Source organism: Alligator mississippiensis, chromosome 2, assembly GCF_030867095.1.
Source record: "Alligator mississippiensis isolate rAllMis1 chromosome 2, rAllMis1, whole genome shotgun sequence".
NCBI lineage: Eukaryota > Metazoa > Chordata > Crocodylia > Alligatoridae > Alligator > Alligator mississippiensis.
In genome coordinates, this window is record NC_081825.1 from 172,980,582 (window position 1) to 172,997,342 (window position 16,761).

General features: G+C 46.0%; 1 non-coding gene across 1 annotated transcript; it reads left to right on the forward strand.

The window, feature by feature from the left end:
- Positions 1–16,443: 16,443 nt before the first annotated feature.
- Positions 16,444–16,596, forward strand: LOC132248954 (5.8S ribosomal RNA). Its single transcript, XR_009460424.1, has one exon. It is a non-coding gene; the product is annotated as a 5.8S ribosomal RNA (ribosomal RNA).
- Positions 16,597–16,761: the final 165 nt, after the last annotated feature.

The window sequence follows — 16,761 nt, forward strand, 5'->3', positions numbered from 1 at the left end:
TTCTCAAGACAGACTGTCTTGGACTGTGAAGGTTTTTGCCAGCCTCTGTAGTATGGAGCATGGTCTTCTGCCTGGGACCGTCTGAGCATATATTACCCAATTTCTTCCATGTCACTACAGTGGAATGGCACTGGCTGCCCATTGCCCCTGCTTTTACCTGATGCAGGGTGTTCTTGGTGCTTCTTGTTTTGTCCCTCATAGCCACATGTGAGGGCTTGGGAGGGAGGGGGTTGATTTGGGGGACCCGTTAGGTTAACAACTGCCTATGAATGTAGGGGACCAGACTCAGTGGCCCAGGGGGCCCCTACCAATCTATACTCCTCCCCCAACCTCTGGGGCACACTTCTCCTCTGGCTTCTTTGCCAAAGTAATTCTCCACGCTGCAGAGGGGAAACTGAGGCACAGAATTGGGATGGGACCTGCTCCTTTTCCGAATCAGGAATAGCTCCTAGCTCTTCCAGGAGCTGGGCCTCTGTTCTCTGCGCCTGAACATCTGGTGGCCTCACCTCACCTCTCTGGGGGGAAGAAGCAAGCAGTCACTTTGCAAGGAAGCAGGGACCATGGGGGTGTTTATGTTTTGTTTATTTGTCAGCTTAAGTGTTGCCTAATGGATACGTGCTGGGCTAATTTGAGTTCTTTTTATTTTTAGGCCACTAAGCTAAAAAACAAATGCTGAAAAGTGCTTATGGAAATCAACTCAAGATAGTGGCTTGGAAGAGAAAATGCATCCTTGTGATCCAGCAAGCCTAATAAGGCCATGAATGCTGATATGGGATGGAAACATGTCTTAGGAAAGATTAAAAAAACCAAAAAATAATCCTGGACTGGGCAATAATAAACTATGTTTCTGAAAGAGAGGGGATCTATAGGAGCCCTTCCCAGCTGTTTTGAATGCCAGGTCTGGACCAACATCATTTGACACCCAAAGTCTCCTGTTTATCCAGAAAGGAGAGAGCACAGGAGATGGAAGAAAGATCCTCCACTCTCCATCCCTCCTGCACACCTGAGAAGGGGTGTTTTTAATTAGAGTGGAGTCATCTATTTCTTGAGTTACTTTCAATTAAAGCTATTTTGCTATTAAAGAAATTTTTTTTTGCAAAAATCTTGTTGGTCTAATAAAAGATATCATCTCTACTATGAGTCCTGATTGCCATTTCCTCTAGACCAATACAGCTACAACCTAGATACTTGAGTTACTTTCTGCATTTTTTGTACTATGAGGGAGAGCCAGCACACTAACACTCAGATTATTGTTCTACCCTATGTTAAGTCCAGTCTGAGAAGGTGAAGACCTGCCCTATGGTGTAATGTAGCAGGGGATTTGGGAAACCAAGGTTCATGTCGTTACTCATAACCAAACAAGACATGGGCTTTAACGTGGGTCTCTTCCCTTTCGGCGGAGCACCTTATCATGGAGCTATGACCCATTGCAGGGGTGGTTTTGTCACTCAGCGTTTTTTTCACAAAAGATTTTAAAAGGTCCTGGTTTCATTTGACACCAGAATGGATGTTGAAACCCTGGCCATTTTTGTTGGATGGAAGGTTTGGGTTTTCTGTCAGCCTGAAGCCTGAGTCAGCTGAGAAGCACTACTAAAGTAAAGTCCAAGGAAGCTGAAACCACCATTACCAAGTAAGTAGTAACGGACTTGGGATGCTCCAGGCACTAATGGAAACCAGGTCCATTAGGTACCTAGAAATAAGATGATTCTGCCCAAATATATGCCCCCCTAACTGCATGTCTTGGCACTTGCTGCTTTCTTGAGTTGGGGTGTGTATGAAACCCGTGTTTAAAGGCAAAGTCAGATGTGAGAGCTGTGCAATTAAAGAATGGTTGGACTGCTGGGATCACTTCATCCGAATTCCTGCTTAGCACAGGCCAGAGAACCTCACCCAGTGATTCTTGCACCGATTCCAGAACTCGTGGCTGAGTAAAAGCGTAACTTTAGAGAGACATCCGGTTTTGATTTAATAACTGCATGATGAAAATTCCCCTAGGATCCAATGGTCAATTTTTTCCCATGGTTAATTCCTCCCCTACTCTGCTAAAAATCTGTCTTATTTCTTCCTGGCATTGAGCAAAGTTCATTTGCTAGCAATTAGTTATTCCTTTGTTTCAGCCACTGCATTTTATTTACCCTTTTTTCCCTCGTTCAGGCAGCAACTTCTGTTAAAAGTGATTTCCAATTAGGGTTACTTATAGATGGTGACAGTCACATCTTAAAATCCTATCTTTGAAAAAGAAATGGATTGAGTCTCTTGGAACTCTTCTTGTACTTTGTATCATGGGGGGGGGAGTAACAAAAAACCTAGCCTCTAACTGTTATACACTCAGTGCTGATGGACCCCAAACCTAAAGAATTTTTTGATCAGAAAACATCGGCGTATTAAGTGCAGGAAAAAAATTAGCATGTCTGCTAATACACTGGGAAAGGCACATTGTTAAATACCAAAACTACTGAGAATGCAAAATTGAAGGGTTTGGAACCAGACTGACTCACCCTGTATGCAGATACACATTTAGCAACCTCACTAGCAATTAAAAAATACAATCAAAGTGCCTTGTAAGTGAGGAAGCTGGGTGTTTGCTTCCCTAGCTTGTTTGCTTTTAAATCTTCACGCTTAATGTTGTGTTAACATTTTCTTTTACAGTTTCCCCCCCACCTTTAAAGAGAAAATGAAGGAGAGGCTGGGTGTGGGCAGGAGATAGAGGAATTGGCTAAACCAACAACGTTAGCATTTAAATGAAATCCCAGTTAGGCTTCACGGTTCCTTGAACAGGTTGGGGGAGGGGAGAGACCCTTTACAGCTGCTGCTTATGGGCAGGGGTTTAGGGCAAGATCAGCACATGGTTTTGCACTGTGATTATATGCATGGGCCAGACTCTTTGTTATGCTCATGAAAACTATTAGTCCAGCACTATTTATTTGAACTGGGGCCTCCCAGACCAGAACCCCACATTGCTGCCTGAAAAATCTTCTGCTGAAATGGGTTTTCCAACAGGCTGAAACTTTTCACAAAAAGTGCCTGCTTTTTGCAGAAAAAGAAAATCAAAGTTCTCATCAAAATATTTCTGTCTGAAATAATTATTTCAGAATTATTCAGAAATAATTTTCCCCCCAGTGTTAAGTTAAAAAAAGATCCTGGAAAATATTGTCAACAGTGTTTTTCTCTACCCTCTCCCCTCTGGTAGAAATGTTCTGATAAACATGAGGCTGAAGTTGGTTCCTTATTCCCAGTTCCCAGTTCCTTTTTCAAAGCTAATCTAGATCCAATAAAAACTTGTTATTAATGAATTACAGATCCTACAGAGACAGAATTTCATTAGCTACACATATGTACTAATTCATATGTAAAATATTTCTCATCTAGTACAGAGTCCTAAATGAAGGTCAGGTTAGGATGGGATTATGTGGCAAAATACTTCTTGGGCCACCCCAAATTTTGTGGCTATGCCACTGGGGGACTGTCCCAAAGAACCATGAACACAGTCCTGCCCGGCCTAAAGCACGGTTTGGCGGTGCCAGGCTGCCAACTAACAGCTCCCATGCCCACTATACTAAGTATAATGGTTTGAATAAGGAACTGGTTTTTGGGCTGGGATTATAGCTAGAAATTCTGCTTGGGCCACCCATCAGAATACCTCTCTGCCACCGGGGGACTGTCCTGGACATCTCTGACCAGAGACTTGCCCAGCCTAAAGCACAGTTTGGCTGTGCCAGATTGCCAACAGACAGCACCCCAGCCACTGTGCTAGGTATATGGAACCAAATAAAGAACTGGATTATGGGCTGGGATTATACCCAGAAATCCTTCTTGGGCCATCCCAGACCATGTCTCTGTGCCACTGGGAGACACTCCTGCACATCTCTGAACAGAGACCTGCGTGGCCTAAAGTGCAGCTTGGCCGTACCAGGCTGCCAACGGAAAGCACCCCAGCCATTGTGCTAAGTATATGGCTTTGAATTAGAAATTGGTTGGTGGGCTGGGATTAGAGATGGAAATGTTTCTTGGGCCACCCCATGCCATGACTCTGTGGCACCAGGACACTCTCCTGGACATCCCTGACCAGAGTCTTGCTTGGCCTAAAGCGCAGCTTGGCAGTGCCAGGCTGCCAACTGACAGCCCCCCATTCCCACTGTACGAAATGCATTGGTTTGTATAAGGAATTGTTTTTTGGGCTGGGATTATACTTATAAATCCTTTTTGGGACACTCCTTGATTTACCTCTGTGCTACTGGGGAACTCTCCTGGACATCTCTGAAAAGAGACTTGCCCGGCCTAAAAGGTGGTTTGGCCGTGTCAGGGTGCTAACTGACCGCACCCCAGCCACTGTGCTAGATATATGGATCTGAATAGGGAACACGTTTTTGGGCTAGGATTACAGCTAGAAATCCTTCTTAGGCCACCCCATGGCATACCTCTGTGCCCTTGGAGGACTCTTGTAGACATCTTTGACCAGAGACTTGCCCAGCCCAAAAGGCAGTTTGGCTGTGCCCGGTTGCTATCTGACAGCACCCCAGCCTCTGTGCTAAGTATAATGGTTTGAATAAGGAACTGTTTTATGGGCTGGGATTAAAGATGGAAATCCTTGTTGGGCCACCCCACACTATGACTCTGCGGCACTGAGTCATTCTCCCAGGCATCCCCGACCAGAGTATTGTCCAGCCCAAAGTGCGGTTTGGCTCTGCCATGCTGTCAACTCAGAGCACGCTGCACCCCCACCCCTCCCCGCCCCCAGCGACTGTACTAAGGACAATGATTTGACCAGGGAACTCTTTTGGGGCTGGGATTAGAAATGAAAAAACTTCTTGGCCACCCCAGGCCATGCCTCTGTGGCACTGCGGGACTCTCCTGGACATCTCTGACCAGAGTCTTGCATGCCATGCCCACTGCACTAAGTATACTGGCTCAAATAAGGAATTCCTTTTGGGCCGCAAGTGGTATAGTCACTGGATGGCAGCTGTGGGTGAGACTCCCTTCCCAAGTGACTTGGCTAGGAGGGAGCGCCCCAGGTAGGTTTTTGCCTCTGACTGTGACTGTGACCCGTTTTGAGCTACAGTTAAAGGTTAATAGTTAAGGCTTTGCTTAGGGAGTAATAAACTTGTAATAAACTTGTTAAAATTTAACATTTGCTAGTGAGTGAGCAGGTTCATTTCAATTACAACACCCAGTTTTAAATTATTTTACCAAGTTTCTGGGTGGCGGTTGGACGTAAATTTGAAATGCTGTTGAAAAATCCCTTGGGGTCCAGATACTTAGCACGGTGTCTGGGGGGTGGTGTCAGCTGACACCCTGGCACGGCTAACTCACGTCTTTGTCCAGGCAAGTATCTGGTCAGAGATGTCCAGCAGAGTCCCCCGGTGCCACAGAGGTGTGTTCTGGGGTGGCCCAAGAAGGATTTCTGAGTATAATCCCAGTCCAAAATTCTGCTCCTTATTCGGGTCCAGATACTTAGCACAGTGTCTGGGGGTTGGTGTCTGTTGGCAGCTTGGTATGGCCAAACTGCGCTTTAGGCCAGGCAAGTATCTGCTCAGAGATGTCCAGAAGTGTCCCCTGGAGGCACCAAGGTGTGGTCTGGGGTAGCCCAAGAAGGATTTCTGGGTATAATCCCAGCCCATAATCCAATTCCTTGTTCAGGTCTGTTAATTTAGCACAGTGGCTGGGGTGCTGTTAGTTGGCACCCTGATACAGCCAAACCGCATTTTGGGCTGGGCAAGTCTCTAGTCAAGGTTGTCCAGGAGTGTCCCCCGGTGGCACAGAGGTATGCCATGGGGTGGCCCAAGAAGGATTTCTGGGTATAATCCCAGCCCAAATTCCAGTTCCTTATTCAGGTCCAGATATTTAGCACAGTGGCTGCGGTGCTGTGTTTTGGCAGCCTGGTACAGCCAAACCACACTTTGGGCCGGGTAGGTCTCTATTCAGAGATGTCCAGAAGCATCTTCTGGTGGCACCAAGCTGTGTTCTGGGGTGACCTAAGAAGGATTTCTGGGTATAATACCAGCCCATAATCCAGTTCCTTATTAGGTTCCATACACTTAGCACAGAGGTCTGGGTGCTGTCTGTTGGCAGCCTGGCACAGCCAAACCGTGCTTTGGGCTGGGGAAATCTCTGGTCACAGATGTCCAGAACAGTCCCTGGTCACTCAGAGGTATTCTGATGGGTGGCCCAAGCAGAATTTCTAGCTATAATCCCAGCCCGAAAGCCAGTTCCTTATTCAAACCATTATATTTAGTCGGGTGGGCATGGAGGCTGTTAGTTGGCAGCCTGGCACGGCCAAACCATCCTTTGGGCCGGGCAGGACTGTGTTCATGGTCCTTTGGAACAGTCCCGCAGTGGCATCGCCACAAAATTTGGGGTGGCCCAAGAAGTATTTTGCCCCATAATCCCATCCTAATCTGACCTTCGTTTAGGGCTCTGTACTTGATGAGAGCTAATATTTTACATATGAATTAGTACATATCCGTAGCTAATGAAATTCTGTTTCTTTAGGATGCGTTATTCATTAATAACAAGTTTTTATTGAGTCTGGATTAACTTTGAAAAAGGAACCGGGAACCAGGAATAAGGAATAAGGAACTGGGAATAAGGAACCAATTTCAGCCTCATCTGACAAACAGAGAGAGAGAAAACCCATTTTTTGAACTGCCCCAATTGTAAAATAGTACAAACACAGAAAGAATAGAGATGTCCATGACCTGATAATATGATGATTTTGGTCCAGAAAAATGAAGTGAATTCAATAGTTTGGGGGTGCACGTGGTCATTTTAGGAGTTACATTTTTTATCTTTGAGAACGCTTTGTTGCACCTGTTCCAGTTTGAATTAATCTTTCTAAAACTTGTATAACCAAAATAGTGTGTAGTCTTACCACAAAGAGAAGCTAGGTTTTTAAAATGAAACCTGAGACTCAGAATCACATGAAACCAAAAGCTCAAGCTTCAAGAAAAAATTCCAAACATTTTGAGATTTGCAATAAAATATAGTTTGGCAATGCTGCTATAAATACTTCTGGTTAAACTGATTTAAAAAAAAAAACATAACCATCATATCAAGTAGGAGCTAAATGGGATTTAACTAATGCTGGAAGTGAAAAGAAATTTGTCAGTGCTCAGATGCAAACAGGAGTGGAGAGGTACAGAGATATGGTAGAAGGCAGTGCTTCTCTAGTACATTTGGACAGGCGGACATTGGCTGGTCCAGTGGAGTGGGAAGCAGATGCAAAATCCTCTCAGCTATAAAGTTAGAGCAGTTTTTGAGATTTGACCAAATGCTGCTGGATCCTTCCCCAGAGCCTCTGCCCCTGCATCAATGCTACCCGATTTATGTTTGTTGCCACAAAAATCATTGATCTAAATCAATAACAAAGTAGATGGGGATTAAATAAAATTTTTTTTTTAAGGTTTCTCTCCCAAAACTGAAACATTGGGGTGATGGGGATAGTGAGGAGTGGGGGATTTGATGCAAAAGCCAAAAAGTTCCAAGAAAACTTCCATTTATTTGAAAAATGGACTCCTTTTCATCTCCAAGAAAATATTTTGAGACCAAAAAATAAAAATAAAAAGGGCATGAAGCCTAGAATTGAGCTCTTGGGTTTTCAGATCCATCTCCTGCACATGCAAATGAGCATATCACATTATCTCATTCCTAAACTCAGCAAGCCCTGTCTTTAATTAAAGCAGGTAGATTTTTTTTTGTTACTTTCATTACTTTTTGGGACACTGTCCCAGAACAACACTGCTCTGATTGTGATTGTTAGAAACCAGCTGCTAATTTTCAGCCTAAATTTATTCATGGCCAATTTAGACTCTTTTCTTTTTGTGTCAGTGCTGTCCCTTAATTTTAACAGCTCTTTTCTATCTCTGCTATTTACCCTGCTGATGTAGTTAGGGAGAGCTATCATAGCCCCTGTCAGCCTTTGATTTGTTATTTAAACAACCCAGGCTGCTATTGTCTCTGCTTGTAAAATGGGCACTCCTTTCCTCTCTTATCACTGTGCTCACCCTTTCTATACTTGGTCCTATTTAAATTCTTTCCCTGGAACATGGGTGACCAGAACTGCACACAGTGTCCCAGATAAGGTCTTGCCAGGGCCTTGTTCAGTGGCATGAATCCTTCCTTAGCTCTGTGGGAAGCACCTCACCTGATACATTTTAGGCCTGTATGTTCCCATCTGGATTATGCTGGTAGTTTGAGTCAGCGGTGGGCAATTCTTTGGGCCTGGGGGCTACATAGGGAGTTTTGATGAGGTTTGCGGCCCGGGTTAGAAACCCCCCAGCAACAGCTCACCAAAACTCCCTACATGGGATGGGGCCGCAAGGGGGTGGGTGGGCCAGCCAGCCGGCGAGGCCAGGATCATGGGGTAGAGGTGTGGGGCACTGACACTGTTTTTCACTCCTGCCTTTGCCCCTACAGTTAACCTGTTTGTCCTTGAAAACCGAGGAAGCATTTGCTTAGGGCCAGGTCCAGATTGGTCACCTAGCCCCCTCTATTGAGCACTGCAGTGCTGGACGTTTGGCTTGAGCGGGGTGATCCAGACAGACAGGGTTAGCTGCCCAGGATCTCTGAGGATCCAATGGAAAGAGTTGCATGAGAGCACCTGGAGCTCGCCCACAGGAGATGCTGAATGTGGGGTTGTCTACACTCCTGCCCCCCTCCAGGGAGTAGGTCCCTCAGAGCAGTGCATGGTGTACGGATGCTTATCTGGTTCTACAGCATTCAGCATCTGTATCTCTTTTGTGAGGGACACCTCTCTACTGTAGTGATGGTCCACACTTTTGCCCAGTTATCTTCTAGTTAGAATCCAAACTGAGCCTTGGGCAGCTCCAGCAGGAAGGCCCCCCAGGGGAGGACAAGAAATAATGGGCACAAGCTCATTAAGGATTACTTCAGGCTAGACATAAGGGAAAACTTCTTAACTTTACAAGTTGAGTGCTGAGGGTTTGGAACAGGCTCCCCGGAGAGGTGGTGCAGTCACCCACCCTGGTGAGCTTCAAAAAGCATCTTGATGCCCACCTTGCTGCAGTTATCTGACCCCAGCAGTCTTTCCTGCCCAAGTGCAGGGGCGATGGACCTGATGATCTGTAAGGTCCCTTCCAAACCTTAACAACTATGAACTATGAATTAGGGTTTAGGACTCCCCGCTTTCATGGGACATTGTAGGCAGGTTATCACCACAGATTTCTAGCAGTTTTTGTGGGGGAAGACAGAGGAGTGAGAGTTATGTGTAGTTCCTGTGGAACCCAGTTTCACATTCATGCTTTTACCAGTATGGACTGTTTTGCTTGGTATGTGCGTGAAGGGAGTTAACTATTAATGCAAAGCCCAACTGCACCAACACAGTGTGTTCATACTAGGAGAGCATTGCCTGTGGCTCTACAGTGGTGTTCAAATAAGATCACACTTCTTTACACCCTGATGTGTATAGCTATGCAATGGAGAGTAAAATGTTTTGGGTTTTATTCAGTCCTGAGGGATACCAATGGGATGAAATCAGTGTTTACACTTAGCACTTTTTGGTTCATGGGCAAAGCATTTTGATTGCTAGTATTGTGATTATATTCTAATAACCTGTGTAGTTGAATGAGTATTTCAAGCTATGGTCAGGTGGAAGTTACAGAAGTGTAGGGCACATTAGAGACCAACTGGTTCAGAAGCTTAAGCTTTCTCAGGCAACAACATACTTCCTCAGATGCCAGGAATGGACTGGCAGCAAGAGAAGGAAAAGGGACAGGAGGAGGAGGAGGAGGCACTACTAAGAGAGGTAATAAGTGGATTAATTAGATCATACAAAGCAATTAACACCTCAAGGAACACTCCTAAGGAATGGTCAGGAATATTTCAAGGAAGAGCTGGCCATAGAAAATGACCCTGAATCTAGTGAACATGAGTCAGTTCAATCCAGGATAAGCAAGGATGAAACCTTGATAGCTGGTGAAATCAGCAGAGCTGAGGAGCTCAATGACTGAATGTAGCAAAAGCCTGGAATGTCTTTAAGCCAAAGGTGGTTTAATGTGTGACCTTCATGCCTGGCTATTTTTAAAATTATGCAGTCCTCCTTTTCGGTAGCACTGAGACTTAGCAAAGACCTTGGTTTTAAAGTGTGCAATCAGATGCCACAGGCTCTGCAGATGCTGCAAACAAATATTAGTTTATTACTAAATTTGCTGCCTGGCAATATTTTTGGATAATATAGAGTACTGCATCATGACTCAGTGGATCGCAGTTCTAGTCTCACTGCTGCTTCTCACAAGCTGTTTCACTACTATTTATCCCTCCATTCTTTGTCTTTTTTCAGTTTAAACCCTAGGAAAAGCCAGGCTTTGCAGCCCCTGGCACAATGGGACCCTGAACCTTGCTGGGAACTCTAGACACTCCTACAATACATACACTATTTTATTTAGTCTCAGCCATTATTTATTAATTTTAACATCTCAGTGTATAGGATTTCCAACTTTCCCTTAAAGAAATGCTTCAACAGGACAATAGATTTCAGTATTTTGCTACCAGGCAATTTTTCCTGATGATCCTACACAATTCTTTATCTTATTTTTGTCCTGCAGTGCAAGTCATTTCCTTAACTTCCATCCTAAATAATCCTTTGTCTTTTCTGCTATTTACATCCTTCATATACTTGCTCTTAACTATCCTGTCCCCTTGCCCTTTATTTGGATTTGGAAAGGATGCAGGGCTATTAATTTGTTCCTTATTAAGTTTCTCTTTGTTTAGCTCTTTTGGGTAAACTTCCTAATTACTATGACATAATTTTTTGCTGCTGTGGGCCAAATCCATAAATCCTTTGGGATGAATTTTCTCCTTTGTCTCTATATATACACCCACACATATGAAGTTTAAATAACAAGAGTGGATGTTATTGCTAAGAGGCATGTAAAATGCCACTGCCCTGAATGAGGATTCCTTTATTGCCCCTATTGACTGGTGCCACTGGCATAAGGAAGTGTAGGGTGATGGAGAAGTAGTACTGTCATTTAGTCATTAACAACCATCCAAACCTCTTTGCACTCACTTTGTAAAGGTGGAAAAGCCTATATATAGTTCAGGATGATGATAAAAGGGACTCAGAAAGCCCCCAGGCCTTAGTTTCCCTATCTAAGGTTGTTGCCTAATGGAACACACACAACCCCAGAACTTGGGAGACCTGAATGCTCTGCCACAGGCTTCCTGAGTGACTTTGGGCATGTCACTTTCCGTTTTTGTGCCTCAGTTTCTCCAACTGTACAATGGGAAGAGCAACATGACTTCCTTTTTAAAGTGCTTTAAGATCTCATCAGGGCAGAGACCATCCCTTAGGTGCATGTGTAAGGACCTGCAGGAAGTTAAAACAAATGATTAAAGATGCAAATCCATGTGCATATATTATATGTAATAAACACTGTCATGGATGCTGTCAGTCAAGAGTAAAAATCACCTCCAGATGATGGACTGTTCCATTTCTGAATGCCCCTATATGCTGTGGGCCTAATTGCTATATTTCTTGTGATATTTCAAAATTATATTCCCAATCAGGGAACAATTAGGGTCCATATCAGCAAAACACTCAATAAAAGCCTTTCTACAAGCAAAGGTTTACTGATGTGTCATATACAAAGGTGTCACATAAAAGTGATTTAGTTCAGCTGCTGCAAAAGTGTATCAAATCCTTTACAATACATTTGTTTGAACTTCTAAGTCACCTGAAGACTTTCAAAGGTTGAAAAGGGCGTTGTTGGTAAAGACCCAGCCCTCTCACATCTCTGAGCACTAATGGGTCACGTCTCTGAGGCCTCCATCGAGGTCTCCAGAGGAACGGAAGACTTGACATTTCTGATGTTTCCAAGGCAAGGAACAGGCTGGTCCCCACTTTGCAGGTCCCCAAGTAGTTTTTGGCACGTTCTAACTGTTTGCAACATTTTATGGTCAATTAATTAAATATCTCCCTAAAGCAATAAAACATCTGTATTATGAAAGGAGATTCTGGCTGCAGCTTCCTCCCAGGAGTTGTGTCTGCAGGAGGAAATAGAGACTGGGCCTTTTGCCAGTAAGGATGGGATCTACAGACTCTCTATCTGGCCTTCAGGCATTTCCATTTCCCCTCAAGGAGGGAAGTGAATGGATTGGGAGTCTCTGGAGGGGAATTGGAGTGACAGCTTCAAAAAAACAGAGTTTTCCTAAGAAGAGTGGAGAGGAAGGGGCACTGGGAGGGGGGATACTGGAGCAGACCACCAGTCGGAAGGAGATAAGAGAGGTGTCACCTTCCTGAGACACAGCAAGAGGCAGGGATGGGGGAGGGGGCAGGGCATTTGGGGTAGAGGAAGACTGTGAAGGGCAAAAGGAAGAGATCAGAGATTGATTGAGAGAAAGTGGAAAAGAGCAGGGAATGAGTTAATGAAATAGGGAGCTGGAGTAAAGCAGGTCAGGGAGATCTTGCCTCTTGGACTATAGACACCAACCCTAAAATGGCAGACAGTGACAGAGGAAGTGGGGGACAAAATTTATCCCCCCCCCTTTCCCCCTCCATTTTCCCAGGCACAATTTAAAAATGAATGAGAGCTGGTCAATGCACATGCAAAAATTGTGTGTGTAGTTTCAGGCTTGCCTTGATTTGGGTAGGAGTTTCAAAGAGGCCTAAGGGAGTTAGTGCCCAGGAGATCTTGGGTGGCTACATCTCATCATCACACACGTCGAAAATCCTGGATGAAAAGAGGAGCTTCCCTTCCATTTTTGTGCGTGCAATCATGCATCTTTTCTTAAAAATCATCCTTTAATACCCTTCCTTTTTAATTTTCTGTGGCTTTCCTTAATGCCTTCTCTCTCCCAATATGATATGATAGAGGAAGAAGAAAAACAAGTCACAGTAGGAGAGGTAAGCAGAGGCATCCTGCAATGTAGGGTGAATGGGAGAGTGGGCGTAGCAGGAGAAGTAAACCCCATCTTTCTGGGCTTGGAATGAGCTGTCTTTGTATGAGGCCAGGAAGATGAGTTTTGCTGCTTTTCTCAGCTGCTCTTTTTTTCTCTCTGAGGATGGGGGAGTTTCCATCTCTTAGCACTTGATTTGAAGTAGAGCTTATTCAGAGGCCCTGGTGACCTACTGGTTTAGATCTTGCATGCTCACTACTGTGGCCCAGGTCCAATTTCTGTTCAGAAATAAAGTCCTTGCGTGAGCCTGGATGGCTCCATTTGCTAAGCATTAGACTCCTCATCTGAGGTCCAGGCTTCAAATCCCTCATGGACTTGCTGTGGTCTGAGTGTTGGAAACTTTAAGGCAGGAGTGTCCAACATACGGCTTTCAGGGCAGATCCTGTCCCATCTGTCTCACTAGCAGTCCTGCAGTCTACTGTAAGTTGTGGGGCATAGCCTGCCACATAATTTGGTGTCCCTGGATCCCAGTGCACATGGCCAGTGGCAGCAGCCCCCTACACCTGTGCTGCCATCCAGATGTGGCTCTGTGTTGCTGCTCATATGTGGCCTCACTGCAGCTGCTGCTGGCCCCATGGACAGGGATACCATATTTCCAGTTCCAAAAAAAAGGGATACCTGGTGGTGGGGGGTTGGCCCTCACTCCCAACTCGCAACCCCCTGGAGCTGCCAGAGTCCTGCACTCCTGACCCACAGCCCCGCAGTCTCCCTAGTGTCCCTTTCTCCCGAGCCACAACCCCCTGGCCCTGCCAGTGCCCCTCACTCCTGACATGCAGCCCCCAAATGCAGTCAGTGCCCTGCACTCCTGACCCATAGCTCCCTACCCTGTCAGTACTCCTCATTCCCAAGCCATAGCCTGCCCAGTCCTGCTGGTACCCCTCACTCCTGACCCACAGCCCCCTGCTCCCTTCAGCCCTACTAGAGGGGGCTCCCAGCTGCAGTGGCTGTGGTGGCTCCAGCTTGTGCAGGCAGTGGTGGAGCAAGTTCAGCCCTAGTGTGGACTGGAGGGAGAAGGAGGGGAGGCCTGTGGCATCCCCCATCCTGGGCTGGGGCTCCTGCATCATGCCAGGCAGCCTGGCAATAGGCTGCCACCTTGGGCAGCATCTCCCAGCTCCCCTGCCCCTGTGACTGACCATGAGCACTGGTCCCAGAGCCACTGACCAGCTGCGCAGCTCCCCCTGAAGGAGCTCCTCACCCTCATCCCCTGCTGGAGGGTCAGGTGCCTCCCCCTTGTCCTGTGTGCCCTGCTGCAGCCCCAGTGCCCAGATACCTTCCCGTAGTGTTGGCAGGCACCTGCCCCTCTCCTGCATACCCATCCCCTCCACATATCCCTGCCACAAACACACACACAGCTTCCTGGACAGTCCCTCAGGCCTGGTTCTCTAACCCCAGCTCCCCCTAGACTTACTTGCATCCAGCTGCCAGGGCTGGTCCCACCAACCTGTCTAGCTGTATGCCGGCCCCGTGCACGTGCAGATTTACATGGTGCCCTCTACTGCCAATCACCCCAAGCAGCTTCTTGCAGGCTGGAAGGCTACCAGCCTGCAAGGGGAAATCCATGGTTTCCTCCTTTAAGGAGGAAAATCTGCATTTTTCCATAGCAAACGGAAAACCCAAATCCCTGGAAACATGCATGCCACTAGGGCAAGCTGGAAAATACAGTTCTACCAACAAAAGCCCGGACATTTGTTCCTATTTCAAAAAACAGCTTGGATGGAGATTGGAGGACTCAAAAAGAGGACGTGCCCGGGAAACCCAGATGTATGGTAACCCTACCCATGGATCTAGCCCAGGAGGAGGCCCAGTTGTCTGGGGTGATTTTGACACCTATGCTTCAAGGGAATCCCTGCACTTTTTTGCCCAGAGAGGTGGTGGTAGGTCCTTCACTGGAAAGTTTTGAAGAAGAGCCTGGAAGGGCATCTCTCTGGGACCCATGAGATCCCTTCTACCCCTAGGTTTCTATGAAAGCATGTAGTTGAAACATTATGCCAGTAGAAAATTATGCTTTCAAATTAACATTTTTTTAGTGCAGTGTGTGTTTTGATCAAAGCACAGTGACATGTAATCAGAAAAGCAAAATCTTGAACACTGAAACATTTCCGACAGAAACCTGAAATGCCCTGGTATTTGTCTGAGAAGCTTTAAGGGTTTTTTTGGGGGGCGGGGGGGGGGTAATTTGGGGTCCAGGAATTTGGGGGTTTTGGTGACTGAAAACTAAACAAAGCCTGTTCTCCTTCCCCTCCTCCTTCTGCCCCCCTTTATGAGAAGCTAGGACTCCTTGGAAAGCTCGGCATCTTTCAAACAGTTCTTGTTCAAAGCCTGCCTTGGGTCATAGGGAAAATGTGTTTAGCATGTCTTTGTTCTCAGTTGTTAGTCATCATCACCAGAACCTCTCTCCAACCTGAAGGCATTGCTGTTTCTGTCCAAAGGATGCTGATGATTTGAGGTTGAACCTCAGCTGAGTGGTTCCATGGCTGTGGTGTGAGCAACCCCCTGTCTGACCCAACAGACCAACATTTCTAAGTGATTATTCAGCATTGTCCAGCATCTCATTGCTTCTTTGGGTCTCCATCTGTTGTCCTGTTGAAAGAGGGACCATCTTTTTGTTCTGGGTTTGTACAGCACATAGCACAGTGGGGTCCCAATTCATGACTGAGGCTCCTAGGTACTGTGGTGATACAGATAAGGAATATACACAACATAGACTTGACCTGAGGCTCTTCCTGAGGCTTGTGAGCAGTAGTCTTGGAGATAAACCAGCCTAGCCTGTGTCATGTACTCTGTGACCACAGCTAGCTTGTATGGGTGAAAACACACAAAGGACCTCATGGCCTGGTCAGTTGTGAATACAAAGTTCCTGCCATCTCCCTGAAATGAAGCACTTGGGATGTGATTCCACTAGCCCACATATCAGGCCAAATACAGTTAGTGGCCACTAGGACTGTCAGGGATAGCAACAAGAGGTCTAGGCCTGTGTTTGCCATGTTATCCAAGCCATGATTTCACTGACAAAAATGCATTTTTACCATGGGCTTACTAATCGGTGTTAGCTATCCCCTTCTAAAAACAGAGGGCTTGTCAACACTTGAAACTAACTCAGATTAAGATAGGGTGTGAATTGAAAATACAGTAGTTATTTCCAAATCACTCCTGATGTAGACACACTTGTTCTGGATGAAGAGCACTTTATTGCAGTTTAATATAACATACTGGATTAAACCGAGCCCTTGTCCATGCTTTATGATTAATATAGGTTAAAATAGGGAGGTATGATAGCTATTTTTGATCTATTCCATGTGTGGACACACAGAGCTCCTATACAAGTGCAGGGAGGCTGCTCTGATGCATTGCAATTCCAGTTCGTCAGAGCAGACCCGATTAATCGAGTCTGCTGGAGCATGGAAATTAACACACTCCAGCAGCCTCCAGTGTTATGTGTATCAGGGGACCCTGTCCCGACCTCATGTGGACCCAGGAGCCTGCATGGGGCGAAGTGGCAACCATGGAAAAAAGCCTGTGAAAAAACCTGACAACTCTTAGCGGTGGATCACTCGGCTCGTGCATTGATGAAGAACGCAGCTAGCTGCGAGAATTAATGTGAATTGCAGGCCACTTTGATCATCGACACTTTGAACGCGCTTGCGGCCCCAGGTTCCTCCCGGGGCTACGCCTGTCTAAGCGTCGCTTGAAAGTCAATCGCCCGCGCGGTGCACATGGGGCCGGTGTCGCTGGCCAGCGTCCCCGTACTGAAAAATGGCGGTGGAGTGCTTTAAACTAAAGTTTGTTTGACTTAAACTAAATCTCACCCCACTTTTTCAGCATGAGGATGCTGCTACACATGATGCTCTG